Genomic DNA, 18,948 nt, shown 5'->3' on the forward strand with positions numbered 1-18,948 from the left:
TTTCGGCGAATGCTGGTTTGTGGCACACCGGCATCCCCAAATGTCTTCCGTTGATGCTCAAACTTTGCGTGGCTGCTTTATCTGACCCGAGGAACTTTCTATGTGATTTCGGCGAATTTTATTAGGGACCGGAATCCCGAAAAACCGTGTATTATACACTTCAATTTCACCGTTCGGAAGGTCGTCCCGGAACCTATTTCCATTTCTACCTATTTTTCAATCACGCGTCTGAGCTCATTTCAGGAATCAACCTGTTCGATTTCAGGAATCAACCTGTTCGATTTCAGCCTCAAATAACGAGCTTTAACACATTTTTCACGATAATCCGAGTTTAGGCGAATGCTGATTTGTGGCACACCGGCACCCCCAAATATCTTCCGTTGGTGCTCAAACTTTGCGTGGCCGCTTTATCGAACCGAGGAACTTCTATGTGATTTCCGGAGAATTTTATTCCGGGACCCCGGAATCCCTAAAAACCGTGTATTATACACTGTAATTTGAACCGTTCGGAAGGTCGTACCGGAACCTGTTTCTTTTTCTCCCTGTTTTTCAATCACGCGACTGAGCTCATTTCAGGATTCAACCTGTTCGATTTCAGGAATCAACCTGTTCGATTTCAGCCTCAAATAACGAGCTTTAACACATTTTTCACGATAATCCGAGTTTCGCCGAATGCTGGTTTGTGGCACACTGGCACCCCCAAATATCTTCCATTGGTGCTAAAACTTTGCGTGGCCTCTTTATCTGACCCGAGGAACTTTCTATGTTATTTCCGGAGAATTTTATTCCGGGACCCCGCATTACCGAAAAACCATGTATTATACACTTCAATTTCAGCCGATCGGAAGGTCGTACCGGAACCTATTTCCATTTCTACCTGTTTTTCAATCACGCGTCTGAACTCATTTCAGGAATCAACCTGTTCGATTTCAGCCTCAAATAACGAGCTTTAACACATTTTTCACGATAATCCGAGTTTAGGCGAATGCTGATTTGTGGCACACCGGCACCCCCAAATGTCTTCCGTTGGTGCTCAAACTTTGCGTGGCCGCTTTATCTGACCCGATGAACTTTCTATGTTATTTCCGCATAATTTTATTCCGGGACCCCGAAATCCCGAAAAGTCTAGTATTATACACTTCAATTTCGGCCGTTCGGAAGGTCGTATCCGAACCTGTTTCTTTTTCTCCCTGTTTTTCAATCACGCGTCCGAGCTCATTTCAGGAATCAACCTGTTCGATTTCAGCTTCAAATAACGAGCTTTAACACAATTTTCACGATAATCCGAGTTTCGGAGAATGCTGGTTTGTGGCACACCGGCACCCCCAAATGTCGTCCCTTAGTGCTCAAACTTTGCGTGGCCGCTTTATCTGACCCGAGGAACATTCTATGTGATTTCCGGGGAATTTTATTCCGAGACCCCGGAATCCCGAAAACCGTGTATTATACACTTCAATTTCAGCCGTTCGGAAGGTCGTACCGGAACCTGTTTCTTTTTCTCCCTGTTCTTCTATCACGCGTCCGATCTCATTTCAGGAAACAACCTGTTCGATTTCAGCCTCAAATAACGAGCTTTAACACATTTTTCACGATAATCCGAGTTTCGTCGAATGCTGTTTTGTGGCACACCGGCACCTCCAAATGTCTTCCGTTGATGCGAAAACTATGCGTGGCCGCTTTATCTGACCCGATGCACATTCTATGTGATTTCCGGAAAATTTTATTCCGGGACCCCGGAATCCCGAAAAAAACCGTGTATTATACACTTCAATTTGAGCCGTTCGGAAGGTCGTACCGAAACCTGTTTCTTTTTCTCCCTGTTTTTCAATCACGCGACTGAGCTCATGTCATGAATCAACCTGTTCGATTTCAGGAAACGACCTGTTCGATTTCAGCCTCAAATATTGAGCTTTAACACTTTTTTCACGATAATCCGAGTTTCGGCGAATGTTGGTTTGTGACACACCGGCATCCCCAAATGTCTTCTGTTGATGCTCAAACTTTGCGTGGCCGCTTTATCTGACCCGAGGAACTTTCTATGTGATTTCCGACGAATTTTATTCCGGGACCCCGGAATCCAAAAAAACCGTGTATTATACACTTCAATTTCAGCCGTTCGGAAGGTCGTACCGGAACCTATTTCCATTTCTACCTATTTTTCAATCACGCGTCTGACTCATTTCAGGAATCAACCTGTTCGATTTCAGGAATCAACCTGTTCGATTTCAGCCTCAAATAACGAGCTTTAACACATTTTTCACGATAATCCGAGTTTAGGCGAATGCTGATTTGTGGCACACCGGCACCCCCAAATGTCTTCCGTTGGTGCTCAAACTTTGCGTGGCCGCTTTATCGACCCGAGGAACTTCTATGTGATTTCCGGAGAATTTTATTCCGGAATCCCTAAAAACCGTGTATTATACATTTGTAATTTCAACCGTTCGGAAGGTCGCAGGAACTGTTTCTTTTTCTCCTGTTTTTCAATCACGCGATCGAGCTCATTTCAGAATCAAGTCGTTCGATTTGATTTGCCTCAAATAACGAGCTTTAACACATTTTCACGATAATCCGAGTTTCGCCAGAATCTTTGGTTTGTGGCACTTTGGCACCCCCAAATATCTTCCATTGGTGCTAAAACTTTGCGTGGCCTCTTTATCTGACCCGAGGAACTTTCTATGTTATTTCCGGGAATTTTATTAGGGACCCAATACCTAGAAAAACCGTGTATTATACACTTCAATTTCACCGTTCGGAAGGTAAATCGGAACCTATTTCCATTTCTACTGTCTTTCAATCACGCGTCGAACTCATTTCGGGAATCAACCCGTTCGATTAAAGCCTCAAATAACGAGCTTTAACACATTTTTCACGATAATCTGAGTTTAGGCGAATGCTGATTTGTGGCACACCGGCACCCCCAAATGTCTTCCGTTGGTGCTCAAACTTTGCGTGGCCGCTTTATCTGACCCGAGGAACTTTCTATGTGATTTCGGAGAATTTTATTCGGGACCCGGAATCCCTAAAAACCGTGTATTATACACTGTGATTTCAACCGTTCGGAAGGTCGTACCGGAACCTGTTTCTTTTTCTCCCTGTTTTTCAATCACGCGACTGAGCTCATTTCAGGAATCAACCCGTACGATTTCAGGAATCAACCTGTTCGATTTCAGCCTCAAATAACGAGCTTTAACACATTTTTCACGATAATCCAGGAGTTCGCAGCGAATCTTGGTTTGTGGCACATGGCACCCAGAATATCTTCCATCGGTGCTCAAACTTTGCGTGGCCGCTTTATCTGACCCGAGGAACTTTCTATGTTATTTCCAAAGAATTTTATTCCGGGACCCCAGAATCCCGAAAAGCCGTGTATTATACACTTCAATTTCGGCCGTTCGGAAGGTCGTACCCGAACCTGTTTCTTTTTCTCCCTGTTATTCAATCACGCGTCCGAGCTCATTTCAGGAATCAACCTGTTCGATTTCAGGTCTCAACCTGTTCGATTTCAGCCTCAAATAATGAGCTTTAACACATTTTTCACGATAATCCGAGTTTCGTCGAATGCTGGTTTGTGGCACACCGGCACCTCCAAATGTCTTCCGTTGATGCGAAAACTATGCGTGGCCGCTTTATCTGACCCAATGCACATTCTATGTGATTTCCGGAAAATTTTATTAGGGACCGGAATCCCGAAAAAAACCGTGTATTATACACTTCAATTTCAACCGTTCGGAAGGTCGTACCGGAACCTGTTTCTTTTTCTCCCTTTTTTTCAATCACGCGTCCAAGCTCATTTCAGGAATCAACCTGTTCGATTTCAGGAATCAACCGGTTCGATTTCAGCCTCAAATAACGAGCTTTAACACATTTTTCACGATAATCCGAGTTTTGCGAATCTTGGTTTGTGGCACACCGGCACCCCCAAATGTCTTCCGTTGGTGCTCAACCTTTGCGTGGCCGCTTATATCGACCCGAGGAACATTCTATGTGATTTCCGGGAATTTTATTCAGGACCCGGAATCCGAAAACCGTGTATTATACACTTCAATTTTGCCGTTCGGAAGGTCGTCCGGAACCTGTTTCTTTTTCTCCTGTTCTTTTATCACGCGTCCGAGCTCATTTCAGGAATCAATCATTCGATTTGCCTCAAATAACGAGCTTTAACACATTTTTCACGATAATCCGAGTTTCGGCGAATCTTTGGTTTTACACACCAAGCACTCCCAAATGTCTTCCGTTGGTGCTCAAACTTTGTGTGGCCGCTTTATCTGACCCGAGTAACTTTTTATGTGATTTACGGAGAATTTTATTCCGGAATCCCGAAAACCGTGTATTATACACTTCAATTTCAGCCTGCCCGAAGGTCGTCAGGAACTGTTTCTTTTTCTCCTTTTTTCAATCACGCGTCCGAGCTCATTTAGGGAATCAACCTGTTCGATTTCAGCCTCAAATAACGAGCTTTAACACATTTTTCACGATAATCCGAGATTCGTCGAATCTTTGGTTTGTGGCACACCGCACCCCCAAATGTCTTCCGTTGATGCACGAAAACTATGCGTGGCCGCTTTATCGACCCGATGCACATTCTATGTGATTTTCGGAAAATTTTATTCCGTGACCCCGGAATCCGAAAAAAACCGTGTATTATACACTTCAATTTCGGCCGTTCGGAAGGTCGTACGGAACTGTTTCTTTTTCTCCTGTTTTTCAATCACGCGTCCAAGCTCATTTCAGAATCAACCGTTCGATTTGAGGAATCAACCGGTTCGATTTCAGCCTCAAATAACGAGCTTTAACACATTTTTCACGATAATCCGAGTTTGGCGAATCTTTGGTTTAGGCACACCGCACCCCCAAATGTCTTCCGTTGGTGCTCAAACTTTGTGTGGCCGCTTTATCGACCCGAGTAACTTTCTATGTGATTTACGGAGAATTTTATTAGGGACCCTGGAATCCGAAACCGTGTATTATACACTTCAATTTCACTGCCGTTCGAAGTTAAATCGGAACCTGTTTCTTTTTCTCCTGTTTTTAAATCACGCGTCCGAGCTCATTTGGAATCAACTTTGTTCGATTTCAAACCTCAAATAAAGAGCTTTAACACATTTTTCACGATAATCCGAGTTTCGTCGAATGTTGTTTTGTGGCACACCGGCACCTCCAAATGTCTTCCGTTGATGCGAAAACTATGCGTGGCCGCTTTATATCGACCCGATGCACATTCTATGTGATTTCGGAAAATTTTATTCCGGGACCCGGAATCCCGAAAAAACCGTGTATTATACACTTCAATTTCAGCCGTTCGGAAGGTCGTACAGGAACCTGTTTCTTTTTCTCCTTGTTTTTCAATCACGCGTCCGAGCTCATTTCAGGAATCAACTGTTCGATTTCAGGAATCAACCGGTTCGATTTTCACCTCAAATAACGAGCTTTAACACATTTTCACGATAATCCGAGTTTGGCGAATCTTTGGTTTGTGGCACACCAAGCACCCCCAAATGTCTTCCGTTGGTGCTCAACCTTTGCGTGGCCGCTTTATCTGACCCGAGGAACATTCTATGTGATTTGGGAATTTTATTCGGGACCCAGGAATCCCAAAACCGTGTATTATACACTTCAATTCGTACCGTTCGGAAGGTAAATCAGGAACTGTTTCTTTTTCTCCTGTTCTTCTATCACGCGTCCGAGCTCATTTCGGGAATCAACCTGTTCGATTTCACCTCAAATAACGAGCTTTAACACATTTTTCACGATAATCCGAGTTTCGGCGAATTTTGGTTTGTGGCACACCGGCACCCCCAAATGTCTTCCGTTGGTGCTCAAACTTTGCGTGGCCGCTTTATCGACCCGAGGAACTTTTTATGTGATTTACGGAGAATTTTATTCCGGAATCCCGAAAACCGTGTATTATACACTTCAATTTCGGTCGTTAGAAGGTAAATCAGGAACCGTTTCTTTTTCTCCTTTTTTTTTCAATCACGCGTCCGAGCTCATTTAGGGAATCAACCTGTTCGATTTCAGCCTCAAATAACGAGCTTTAACACATTTTTCACGATAATCCGAGTTTCGTCGAATGCTAGTTTGGGGCACACCGGCACCCCCAAATGTCTTCCGTTGATGTGAAAACTATGCGTGGCTGCTTTATCTGACCCGATGCACATTCTATGTGATTTCTGGAAAATTTTATTCCGGGACCCCGGAATCCCGAAAAAAACCGTGTATTATACACTTCAATTTTAGCCGTTCGGAAGGTCGTACCGGAACCTGTTTCTTTTTCTCCCTGTTTTTCAATCACGCGTCCAAGCTCGTTTCAGGAATCAACCTGTTCGATTTCAGGAATCAACGGTTCGATTTCAGCCTCAAATAACGAGCTTTAACACATTTTTCACGATAATCCGAGTTTGGCGAATCTTTGGTTTGTGGCACACCGGCACCCCAAATGTCTTCCGTTGGTGCTCAAACTTTGCGTGGCCGATTTATCTGACCCGAGGAACATTCTATGTGATTTTGGGAATTTTATTCCGGGACTTTAATCTCAAAACCGTGTATTATACACTTCAATTTCAAACCGTTCGGAAGGTCGATCGGAACTGTTTCTTTTTCTCCTGTTCTTCTATCACGCGTCCGAGCTCATTTTAGGAATCAACTCGTTCGATTTCACCTCAAATAACGAGCTTTAACACATTTTTCACGATAATCCGAGTTTCGGCGAATCTTTGGTTTTCAGGCACACCAAGCACCCCCAAATGTCTTCCGTTGGTACTCAAACTTTGCGTGGCCGCTTTATCTGACCCGAGAAACTTTCTATTTGATTTCCGGAGAATTTTATTACGAGACCCCGGAATCCCGAAAACTGTGTATTATACACTTCAACTTGAGCCGTTCGGAAGGTCGTACCGGAACCTGTTTTTTTTTTCTCCCTGTTTTTCAATCACGCGACTGAGCTCATTTCATGAATCAACCTGTTCGATTTCAGGAAATAACCTGTTCGATTTCAGCCTCAAATAACGAGCTTTAACACATTTTTCACGATAATCCGAGTTTCGGCGAATCTTTGGTTTGTCAGGTACACACCGGCACCCCAAATGTCTTCCGTTGGTGCTCAAACTTTGCGTGGCCGATTTATCGACCGAGGAACATTCTATGTGATTTTGGGAATTTTATTCCGGGACCGGAATCCCGAAACCGTGTATTATACACTTCAATTTTTGACCGTTCGGAAGGTCGCACTAGGAACTGTTTCTTTTTCTCCTGTTTTTAAATCACGCGTCCGAGCTCATTTCAGGAATCAACCTGTTCGATTTCAGACTCAAATATAGAGCTTTAACACATTTTTCACGATAATCCGAGTTTCGTCGAATCTTTGTTTTGTGGCACACCGCACCTCCAAATGTCTTCCGTTGATGCGAAAACTATGCGTGGCCGCTTTATCTAACCCGATGCACATTCTATGTGATTTACGGAAAATTTTATTCGGGACCGGAATCAAGAAAAAAAAAACCGTGTATTATACACTTCAATTTCACTAGTTCGGAAGGTCGATCGGAACTGTTTCTTTTTCTCCTGTTTTTCAATCACGCGTCCAAGCTCATTTCAGGAATCAACCTGTTCGATTTCAGGAATCAACCGGTTCGATTTCAACCTCAAATAACGAGCTTTAACACATTTTTCACGATAATCCGAGTTTGGCGAATCTTTGGTTTTGGCACACCGGCACCCCCAAATGTCTTCCGTTGGTGCTCAACCTTTGCGTGGCCGCTTTATCTGACCCGAGGAACATTCTATGTGATTTCCGGGGAATTTTATTCCGGGACCCCGGAATCCCGAAACCGTGTATTATACACTTCAATTTCAGCCGTTCGGAAGGTCGTACCGGAACCTGTTTCTTTTTCTCCCTCTTCTTTTATCACGCGTCCGAGCTCATTTCAGGAATCAACCTGTTCGATTTCAGCCTCAAATAACGAGCTTTAACACATTTTTCACGATAATCCGAGTTTCGGCGAATGCTGGTTTGTGGCACACCGGCACCCTCAAATGTCTTCCGTTGGTGCTCAAACTTTGTGTGGCCGCTTTATCTGACCCGAGTAACTTTTTATGTGATTTACGGAGAATTTTATTCCGGAATCCCGAAAACCGTGTATTATACACTTCAATTTCAGCCGTTCCGAAGGTCGTACCGGAACCTGTTTCTTTTTCTCCCTGTTTTTCAATCGCGCGTCCGAGCTCATTTAGGGAATCAACCTGTTCGATTTCAGCCTCAAATAACGAGCTTTAACACATTTTTCACGATAATCCGAGTTTCGTCGAATGCTGGTTTGTGGCACACCGGCACCCCAAATGTCTTCCGTTGATGTAACACCCCCATTTATTTAAGGGCCTGAACTAGGTCTCCTCAGATAAATGACGGTGTTACCATCTCGGAAACCCGAGGCAGTAGATAACAAAGGAAAGAAACACAGTACTTTATTATAATGTTTATAGTGAAATTACAACTGAAATTAAAACAAAGTCTCTAAATACGACTAAAAGATAAGTCTGATAAAACTACTAAAAAGACTAAGGTGGGCTAGGCACTAAGTCAGTCATCCAAGCTCTCTTCCCGGCCAGCTCCCATCAGTCTCTGAATACCTGTCAATCTGCTCCCCAATAATTGGATCATCACAGGCGTACACGAATACACGGGGTCGCCCACGAAGCCGAGTAGGTAATACAATAAGAATAACATGAAACACATGCTCCTCCATCACCACCACCGCCATCACAACTCATAACCCGGACAACCCAGCCATACCGATCCCGGTAGACTATAAATATCGACCTTAGCCGATCTCGCCATTTCCTTGTTGAGGACACCAGGGCAAGTCTGCAGAACCCGCCGGGCCTTATCACAACGTCATCATCACCACCTCCACCAACTCCAATGTAATGATATAATAAAACAATTCAACAATAGTACTTAACGAAATGAAATCAGGCAATCATATTATAACATGTAAATCACCGATTTAGTCAATCCAGTCACATAGTACTATACCAAGTCCAGTGTATTCCCCTACCTCAAATAGCGGTGATAAGCTAAGCTGCAGATCGAAGTACTCCACCGAAACTCGCCACCTAAACATATATATAACATAATTAATTCTCTTACTAATCCCGTTCCCATAATCAAAAGTTACTATAAGTAGAAACTTTCCCAATTTAGAAATTACTAAAAATATAAGTTACCCAAAATAGAAAGTTTCCTAAAATGGGAAGTTCCCAAAATAGCAATTACCAAAAATAGCAGGTTACTAAAAATAGTAACCTTCCCGAAATAAAATCCCGACTCAAAACTTAAATACATTATTCCGTCACTGCTACTTAATATTAACTTAATAATCAAAACTAATAATGTAATAATAGAAGTATACACATTCCCGACTTATTAAAATAAAACCCGTAACAAAATTAATCCAAAAACAACACACAACCCGACACACGCGCACCCCCCTTTTTAACCCGTCACAACTCGCCCCTCAACCACCAATCCTCACCGCCGACCACCAGGCCCGACACCAGGTCTGGCCTGGTCACCTCCCACCACCACCAACGTGGTCGACCCACGCCGGTGGTCAGAACCACCACCACCAACACCCCCTGTTTACACCCAGCCGCCACCAAACGCCACAAACAGCCCCCCCTTTTTTAACCCGCCGCCACCACGACACAACCCCTCCCGCTACCAACCACCACCCCGACACCACCGTAGAAAGGTGACCCGACACACGTGGCACCACCGATTCGACCTCCCGAGTCCACGGTGGTGCCACCCTTTACCCTATGTCCGAAATGCACCCAAAAACACCCAACCAACCCCGACACCTAAACACCACCACTGCAACCACCACCAGCGATGACCACCACTCTACCCACCACCACCCGACTCGACTCAACACCAACAACACATCCCACAACCCCACGACCACCACAACAGTCCCTAAAAGACGCATAACTCAATTCAAAGAAAGGATGTAAATGAAAACAGGGAACCTTACGTGACGGCCGTCGACCGAGGTTTTCCGACCAGTACAACCACCCTCGACCACTAGCAACGACTCCCCTGGACTCACGGCAGACCCTACTCCCTCCACACTCACCGGTGTGCACTCGTTGGCCGTGTAAAAGGCTTAAAACGTGAAAGGAAAAGGGGTTGATGTTGGTAGCTTCTAAAATGACGGTAGGGAGGGGAGTAGGGTTTTAAAGATGTATTAGGGTTTGATTTTAGGGTTTGGTGAGGTAAAATGGTAAATGGGTAAGTGGGTAATAAGTGGGTAAATGGGCTATGACACCTTGACCCAAAAATGCCACTCAACTATAAACCCGACTCATCTTGCGATATGAATTAATCAATTACTTTTACGCTTTTAATTACCTTTACGCTACCATTAAATAATAATATCTCGCTCAGTTGATAATAAAATACGGGGTATTACAGTCTTCCCCCCTTAAAAAGAACTTCGTCCCGAAGTTCGCTCCCATACCAAACATGTCATACGAAAATATAAAAGACATCTCGTATAACTAACACGGTCAAACACACAACTAGACTACATAAACACGAAATGTTACATTCTTACATTCTACCCTCCTAAAAAGAAAGTTACGTCCCGTAACTTACCTCAAGTGAACAGATGTGGATAACTCTCTCTCATCGCGGCCTCGGTTTCCCGGGTAGCCTCCTCGCTTTATGATTAGTCCACAACACTTTCACTAAAGCGGTCTCTCCGTGCCTGGTCTTTCTAACCTTCGTCCAAGATCTCCTTAGGCGTCTCGATGTAAGTCAACCGCTCGTCCACCTCGACCACATCATGGCTCAAAATGTGCGAAGGGTCACTCAAATATCTCCGCAATCGAGAAACATGGAAGACATTATGTACCCCGGCTAAAGCCGGTGGTAGAGCTAGCCGATATGCCACTTCCCCAACTCTATCCAGGATCTCATATGGCCCAATAAACTTCTGGCTCAACTTTCCCCGCTTCCCGAATCTCATCACTCCCTTCATCGGAGACACTCTAAGAAGTACTTTCTCCCCACTGGAAAGAAATGTCGCTTCTCCTAGCGTCGCATAGCTCTTCTGCCGGTCTGGGCAGCCTTCATCTTCGTCGAATGATCGCACTGTTCAACCATCTCTGAATCATCTCTCGGTCCCAAAACTACCGCATCGCTCGATCATCCCAACACACAGGACTCCTACACTTCCGCCATACAGAGCCTCAAATGGAGCCATCCCAATACTAGCGTGGTAACTGTTGTTGTACGAAAACTCAATCAACCCCAGTCTATCCTCCCAAGACTCGCCGAACTCCAAAACACAAGCCCTCAACATGTCCTCGAGTGTCTGAATAGTCCTTTCCGTCGACCATCGGTAGGTATTTGGATGAAAAGCGGTGCTCATCTTTAATCGAGTACCCATTAGTGACTGCAACTCCTGCCAGAATTTGGATAGAAACCTGGAGTCTCTATCGGAAATGATGTCCTTGGGTACGCCATGCAGTTTCACCACATACTGAACATAAGCCTTGGCCAACTCCGCTTTACTCCAAGTATCCTTCATGGGGATAAAGTGAGCCGACTTGGTTAGCCTATCCACGATCACCCAAATCATATTGTTACCTTTCTGAGTTCGAGGCAACCCAACAATGAAATCCATGGAAATGCTTTCCCACTTCCACTCCGACACATCTAATGGTTGAAACTTCCCTTGCGGTCTCTTATGTTCACCCTTCACTCTCTGGCACGTCAAGCATCGAGCTACGAACTCAGCAACTTCCCTCTTCATATTCGGCCACCAAAAGGTCTTCTTGAGGTCCTTGTACAACTTATCTCCCCCAGGATGAACCGAGTATGGCGTAGCATGAGCCTCAGTAAGAATCTTCCTCTTCAACTCCTCATTATCCGGAACACACCACCGTCCCCCAAACCTCGGACTACCATCGCATGGATAACAAACTTGGAGTCAACCCCTACCTTGTTTCTACTGTGCTGCGCCACTTCTGAATTCTAGCATCGGCTTTCTGTAGCTCTCTGATCTCCTCATATAACCCCGGCTCAACGGTCAAGTCCCCAAGAGTCTCTCCTTGCCGGATCACATGGATTCCCATCCCCCGTAGCTCATTATGCATCCTCACTCTAGATCTAGCACTGCTCAACGCATGGATGGATTTCCTGCTCAAGGCATCAGCTACGACATTCGCTTTCCCCTCATGATAAAGTATCTCCATGTCGTAGTCGCCAATCAATTTGATCCATCTCCTCTGTCTCATGTTCAACTCCTTCTGTGTGTAAATGTACTTTAAGCTCTTGTGATCGGAAAACACTTTGAAGGTAGCCCCATAAAGATAGTGTCGCCATAATTTGAGCGCAAACACCACAGCCCCCAACTCTAGATCATGAGTAGGGTAATTCTCCTCATAGGTCTTCAAGGCGTCGAGAAGCGTAAGCGATTACCTTCCCGTTTTGCATCAACACGCACCCGGACCCTTCTTGGAAGCATCAAGTATACACCTCGAAATTATCATTCCCATCTGGTAGTGCAAGGATAGGAGCTGTAGTGAGTCGTTCTTTGAGGGTTAGAAACGCCTCCTCACAACTCTCATCCCAAACAAACCTGTTCTCCTTCCGCATTAATGACGTCAATGGCTTTGCGATCTTTGAGAAGTCCTTGACAAATCTTCGGTAATAACCTGCTAGCCCCAAGAAGCTTCGGATCTCACCCACATTCTTAGGACTCTGCCATCTCGTCACTGCCTCAATTTTACTAGGATCAACCGACACCCCTTCCTTGGAAATCACATGTCCCAGAAAAGCAACTTTCTTCAACCAGAACTCACACTTGCTCAGCTTGGCATATAGCTGGTTCTCCTCCAAGGTTTTCAAGACTAACCTCAAATGTTCCTCATGTTCCTCCTCATTCTTGGAGTATACCAGGATATCATCGATGAACACAACCACGAACTTGTCCAGGTAAGGACTGAACACTCGATTCATCAAGTCCATGAACACTGCTGGCGCATTAGTCAACCCGAATGGCATGACCATGAACTCATAGTGCCCATATCTTGTTCTGAAAGCGGTCTTAGGTATATCCTCGTTCTTAATTCTCAACTGGTGATAACCTGACCTCAGATCGATCTTAGAGAAAACTCCGGCTCCACTCAATTGATCGAACAAATCATCGATCCTTGGCAAAGGATAACGGTTCTTGATGGTCACATTGTTCAACTCACGGTAATCCACGCAAAGTCTCAAGCTTCCATCTTTCTTCTTGACAAACAACACGGTGCTCCCAAGGTGAAACACTAGGCCGTATGTAACCTTTCTCTGCTAGCTCATCCAACTGCTTCTTCAATTCCTCCATCTCCTTCGGCCTCATACGGTAAGGTGGTTTAGAAATCGGCCCTGTTCCCGGCTTTAGATCAATGGAAAAGTCCACTTCTCTTTTCGGTGGTAACCCTGGAATGTCCTCCGGAAATATATTCTCGAACTCCCTAACCACTGGAATCTCAGACACCTTAGGGGTCTCCGCCCCACTATCCCACATCGACACAAGATTAACTCGATCCCCTTTCCTCGGACTCGACTTCGTGGTATTATGAGATATGAATTTGACTCTTGGCTTGACCACATACCCCTTATAAGACACCCTAGTTCCCTTAGGTCCCCTCAAAGAGATTTTCTTTCGATAGCGATCGATAAAAGCCTTGTACTTCCCTAACCAGTCCATCCCCAGAATCACCTCAAAACCCCCCAAGGGAAACTCTATAAGGTCACAGTGAAACACAACCTCTCCGATCTGAATTGGTACCCCAGTGTAGACTCTATCACAAGATACCGACTCCCCCGAAGGTACCACTACCGAATCAACAATTCTATCATATGACTTAAGGTTTAAGACTCTGGCATGTTCCGCAGATATAAAGGAATGTGTAGCTCCGGAATCAAACAACACAAAGGTGGGTTTAGAGTTAACAGGAAATGTACCAGTCACCACATGAGCGTCATTCTTAGCTGCCTCCTTGCCCATGGCGAAGAGCTTGCCACTGGACTTAGCCCACTCGACTTGAAGAAGCTTCTCAGCATTGTTTGTTCCCTTCATTTGCAGTCTTCGAAAGTTGGTGCTCCCACTCTGTTGGCTCTGCATTGATTACGGTTACGGTAGTTGTTGTAGCTTCCTTGGTAGCCATTACTAGCTCCGGACCTCGCACCTCCCCCATAGCCGACATAGGTGTGCGATAATCGCTATACCTGGACCCCACCTGAACGAGAGCCACGAACCCGGACATAGGTGCCCGTATCCACCAGGCCCGATTCGCCCGGATGATCGGCATTCAAACCTCTTGTGTCTGTCTTTCCATGAGCCAAAACAAGTAAGCCCCATGAGAACTACCTCCCCGCCGGTGCCCCGAAGCCGCCTCCACTCGAGCTCTCATACCCCCGGGGCACTTTGTTAGTGGAGTTCCCACCATATCTGCCCGAACTCGCTTCTTTGCCCCAAGATATCGCTTGTGGTCTCCGACTTCCTTTTTTCAGCCCTGCCTTTCTTATCGCCTTGATCTGTTCCGAGAGCCTCTCGTGACAGACCCTCAAGTAAATGTCCTGAACTGTAGTGGGTGGAGCGCGTGAGCCTCTTCTTGATGTCCATAGTGAGCCCCGCTCAAACCTCATAGCCTTGCATAGCTTCATTCTCGCCAAAGTCATCAATGTATGAGGATAAGCGCCGAAATTTCCGATGATAAGTCTCCTTTGTCATATCTTCTGTCATCTTGAAGGTGTCAAACTCCTCCCGTAGTTTGGCTTTTTGGAACTCGGGCATAAACTCATTCTTCAAAAGCTCTTGAAATTCCAACCAAGATACATGTCCCGTCTCAAGATCCCTAGCAACCTCTCGTATCTCTACCTTGTTCTGGTCCACTACGGTTCCGTGGCCCTAAGATAGTGGGCGACTTGATCCACTGCGGCTCTTAGGACATGCTAACAGTTCAAGCAGTTGGTGAATTCTCTACACCATTCCCCGAAGAATCGTGGTTCCCCCTCTCCAGTGAATATTGTGGGGTTATGCCTTGCCACAATGGTGCTCATCTTTCCGGATCAATCGTTTGGCCTTTAGGGCCTCATTCTCACTCGGAGCCTATCCAACTCCGCTTGGATGTCATTAGCGACGGTATCCCTTCTCGGAGGTATGTCTATAAAAATTAAGAGAGTTAGTGATGTTCCCTGCAACACTAGAATTACTTAGTCAATCCTAATCATCCCCTACCCTACATATCTAGCTAACATGGTTGGGGATCACATAACCGCATATCACTAGACATAACATCCATCTTAAAATCTTAAGCATCATATATATATATAAATATCTTACTTCATTATTATGCCAATTCTTGCCTCCGAATCACAATTAAACATATGTATACTTATACTAACAATATATCACCTTGCCTAATTCTCACATCATGGAATAGTTTTTCATGTTCAATATCACACAACTTTCCTACTCTACCCTTTTCTCTCGTATGATCTCAAGGTACCCGGTCAACCGAGAGGGCCAATGGTTCGGTGTGAGGGGGCCCCTTACTCATCCCTTACCTTTAGTGTGCTCCTACGATTCTATCCGGGGTTCATTTTATTTGAATCTTCCTAAATTCATTGGATTCATTGGTTTAGGCCTGAGGATCGTTCGCTCTGATACCACTTCCGGAGAATTTTATTCCGGGACCCCGGAATCCCGAAAAACCGTGTATTATACACTTCAATTTCAGTCGTTCGAAAGGTCGTACCGGAACCTATTTTTTTTCTCGCTGTTTTTCAATCACGCGTCCGAGCTTATTTCAGGAATCAACCTGTTCGATTTCACGATTCAACCTGTTCGATTTCAGCCTCAAATAACGAGCTTTAACACATTTTTCACGATAATCCGAGTTTAGTGAATCTTTGGTTTTGCACACCGGCACCCCCAAATGTCTTCCGTTGATGCTCAAACTTTGAGTGACCACTTTATCTGACCCGAGGAACTTTCTTTGTGATTTCCGGAGAATTTTATTTCGGGACCCCGGAATCCCGAAAAACCGTATATTATACACTTTAATTTCAGCCGTTCGGAAGGTCGTACCGGAACCTGTTTCTTTTTCTACCAGTTTTTAATCACGCCTCCGAGCTCATTTGGGAATCAACTTTGTTCGATTTCGAGGAATCAACTGTTCGATTGACCTCAAATAACGAGCTTTAACACATTTTCACGATAATCAGGAGTTTGGCGAATCTTTGGTTTGTGGCACACCGGCATCCCCAAATGTCTTCTGTTGGTGATCAAACTTTGTGTGGCCACTTTATCGATCGAGAAAATTTCTATGTGATTTCCGGAAAATTTTATTAGGGACGGAATCCGGAAAAACCGTGTATTATACACTTCAATTTCAGCCGTTTGGAAGGTAAATCACCGGAACTGTTTCTTTTTCTCCTGTTTTTCAATCACGCGTCCGAGCTCATTTCAGCAATTAACATGTTCGATTCCAGCGTCAAATAACGAGCTTTAACACATTTTTCATGATAATCCGAGTTTCTGCGAATCTTGGATTATGGCAGCACTGGCACCCCAAATATCTTTGTTGATGCGAAAACTTTGCGTGGCCACTTTATCGACCGAGGAACTTTCTAAGTGATTTCGGAGAATTTTATTCGGGGGACAGGAATCCGCAAACCGTGTATTATACAATTCAATTTCGGTAGTTCGGAAGGTCGTCGGAACTGTTTCTTTTTCTCCTATTTTTCAATCACCCGTCCGAGCTCATTTCAGGAATCAACCTGTTAAATTTCAGGAATCGGCCTGTTCCATTTCGGCCTTAAATAACGAGCTTTAACACATTTTTCACGATAATCCGAAGTTTGTGAATGCTTGTTTGTGGCTCACCGGCACCCCAAATGTCTTCCGTTGGTGATCAAACTTTGCGTGGCCGCTTTATCTGACCCGAGGAACTTTCTATATGATTTCAGAGAATTTTATTCCGGGACCGGAATCTCGAAAAACAAGTGTATTATACACTTCAATTTCGGCCGTTCGGAAGGTCGTACCATAACCTGTTTTTTTCTAGCTGTTTTTCAATCACGCGTCCGAGCTCATTTCAGGAATCAACTTGTTCGATTTCAGGAATCAACTTGTTCGATTTCAGCCTCAAATAACGAGCTTTAACACATTTTCACGATAATCAGGAGTTTTGGCGAATGCTTGTTTGTGGCACACCGACACCCCCAAATGTCTTCCGTTGGTGCTCAAACTTTGCGTGGCTGCTTTATCTGACCCGAGGAACTTTCTATGTGATTTCAGAGAATTTTATTAGGGACCGGAATCTCGAAAAAACCGTGTATTATACACTTCAATTTAAGCCGTTCGGAAAGTCGTACCATAACCTGTTTTTTTTTCTAGCTGTTTTTCAATCACGCGTCCGAGCTCATTTCAGGAATCAACTTGTTCGATTTCAGGAATCAACCTGTTCGATTTCAGCCTCAAATAACGAGCTTTAACACATTTTCACGATAATCAGGAGTTTTGCGATTGCTTGTTTGTGGCACACCGACACCCCCAAATGTCTTCCGTTGGTGCTCAAACTTCGCGTGGCCGCTTTATCTGACCCGAGGAACTTTCTATATGATTTCCAGAGAATTTTATTCCGGGACCCCGGAATCTCGAAAAACCGTGTATTATACACTTCAATTTCAGCCGTTCGGAAAGTCGTACCATAACCTGTTTTTTTTCTTGCTATTTTTCAATCACGCGTCCGAGCTCATTTCAGGAATCAACTTGTTCGATTTCAGGAATCAACCTGTTTGATTTAAGCCTCAAATAACGAACTTTAACACATTTTTCACGATAATCCGAGTTTCGCGAATCTTTGGTTTGGCACACTGGCACCTCCAAATGTCTTCCGTTGATGCTCAAACTTTGCGTGGCCGCCTTATCTGACCCGAGGAACTTTCTATGTGATTTCCGGAGAGTTTTATTCCGGAATCCCGAAAAACCGTGTATTATACACCTCAATTTCAGCCGTTCGGAAGGTCGTACCGGAACCTGTTTCTTTTTCTACCTGTTTTTCAATCATGCGTCCGAGCTCATTTCAGGAATCAACCTGTTCGATTTCACGAATCAACCTGTTCGATTTCAGCCTCAAATAACAAGCTTTAACACATTTTTCACGATAGTCCGAGTTTCGGCGAATGCTGGTTTGTGGCACATCGGCACCCCCAAATATCTTCTGTTGGTGGGAAAACTTTGCGTGGCCACTTTATCTGACCCGAGAAACTTTCTATGTGATTTCCGGAGAATTTTATTAGGGACCAGAATCCCGAAAAACCGTGTATTATACACTTGATTTCGAGTCGTTCGGAAGGTCGTCGGAACTGTTTCTTTGTCTCCCTAAATTTCAATCACGCGTCAGAGCTCATTTCAGAATCAACCTGTTCGATTTCAGGAATCGGCCTGTTCGATTTCGGCATCAAATAACGAGTTTTAACACATTTTTCACGATAATCAGGAGTTTCGGCGAATCCTTGTTTCGGCACACCGGCACCCCCAAATGTCATCCGTTGGTGCTCAAACTTTGCGTGGCCGCTTTATCGACCCGAGGAACTTTCTATGTGATTTTCGGAGAATTTTATTCCGGGACAGGAATCCGAAAAAAGTGTATTATACACTTCAATTTGCCGTTGAGAAGGTCGTACCATAACCTATATCTTTTTCTACATGTTTTTCAATCACGCATCCGAGCTCATTTCAGGAATCAGCCCGTTCGATTTCAGGAATCAACCTGTTCGATTTCAGCCTCAAATAACGACTTTAACACATTTTTCACGATAATCCGAGTTTGAATCTTTGGTTTGTGGGACACAGCACCCCCAAATGTCTTCGTTGGTACTCAAAC

Source organism: Silene latifolia, chromosome 5 (genome assembly GCF_048544455.1).
Source record: "Silene latifolia isolate original U9 population chromosome 5, ASM4854445v1, whole genome shotgun sequence".
Taxonomy (NCBI): domain Eukaryota; kingdom Viridiplantae; phylum Streptophyta; class Magnoliopsida; order Caryophyllales; family Caryophyllaceae; genus Silene; species Silene latifolia.